Source organism: Nannospalax galili, unplaced genomic scaffold (assembly GCF_000622305.1).
Source record: "Nannospalax galili isolate Female #2095 unplaced genomic scaffold, S.galili_v1.0 scaffold891, whole genome shotgun sequence".
NCBI classification, from domain to species: domain Eukaryota; kingdom Metazoa; phylum Chordata; class Mammalia; order Rodentia; family Spalacidae; genus Nannospalax; species Nannospalax galili.
The window spans coordinates 4,118,237-4,119,643 of NW_008330576.1; positions in this window are offsets into that span (position 1 = coordinate 4,118,237).

Below are 1,407 nucleotides of genomic sequence, written 5' to 3' on the forward strand. Positions count from 1 at the left end.
AAAAAAGCTCAGAATAAACTTGACCAAAGACATTAAAGACCTCTACGATGAAAATTTTAAATCTTTAAAGAAAGAGACTGAGGAAGACATCAGAAGATGGAAGGACCTCCCATGCTCATGGACTGGAAGAATTAATATTGTGAAAATGACCATCCTACCAAAAACCATTTATAGATTCAGTGCAATGCCAATCAAAATGTCCATGACATTCTTCACAGAGTTAGAAAAAAAAATCCTAAGATTCATACGGAAACGCAAAAGACCTTGGATAGCCAAAGCAACCCTGAGCACTAAGAGCAATGCTAGGGGGATTACTATACCAGATTTTAAACTGTATTACAGAGATATAGTCATAAAAACACCATGGTACTGGAGTGAAAATAGACGCATAGATCAATGGAACAAAATTGAAGACCCAAATATGAGTACATGCAATTTCAGCCACCTGATATTTGACAAAGGGGCCAAGAATATTCACTGGAGGAAAGACAGCATGTTCAGCAAATGGTGCTGTCAAAACTGGATCTCCACCTGTGGAGGAATGAAACTAAACCCCTATCTTTCTTCTTGCACAAAAGTCATCTCTAAATAGGTCAAAGACCTCAATGTGAAGCCTGAAACTCTGAAACTGTTAGAAGAAAACATTGGCAATAATCTACAAGATATAGGTGTAGGAAAGAATTTTCTAAACTGGACATCAATTGCTCAGGAAACAAGGTCAAGAATCAACAAATGGGAACTCAAAGCTTCTGTACATCAAAAGAAGCAGCCCAAAGAGTGAAGAGAAAACCCACAAAGTGGGAGAAAATTTTCACCAGCAATACATTTGACAGAGGTTTAACATCCAGAATATATAATGAACTCCAAAACCAAAGAATCAAGAAAGCAAGTAACCCAATTAAAAGATGGGCTAAGGAGCTGAACAGAGAGTTCATCTTATTGCAGAGACACTTGTGTATCCTCTTAGCTTTTCACAATAGCTAAGAGTTGGAAGCAACATAAATGTCCCTCAACTGATGAGGGGGATAATAAAAATGTGGTTCATTTATACCATGGACTTGTATTCAGCAGTAAAGAAAGATGAAATCATGAAATTTGCAGGTAAATGGATGGAACTAGAAACTGTTACACTAAGTGAAGTAACACAAACTCAGAAAAAAATGGCTTATGTTCTCCCTCACATGTGGATGGATCCTAGCACCAAATCCTGATAAGCGAGTATGTATCCAGACATAAATACAGGAACCAGGATAATGGAAAGGAACCAGGGAGGTAAAGGAAAAGAAAGAACCTTAAAGAGAAGAACATTAGGAAACAGGCTTTAATAAGGGAAATATGGATAAAAATTGGGTTAGTTTAAGGGAGGGGGGAGGGAAGGGTACAAGGAACCTAGGGGATAAAGAGAAA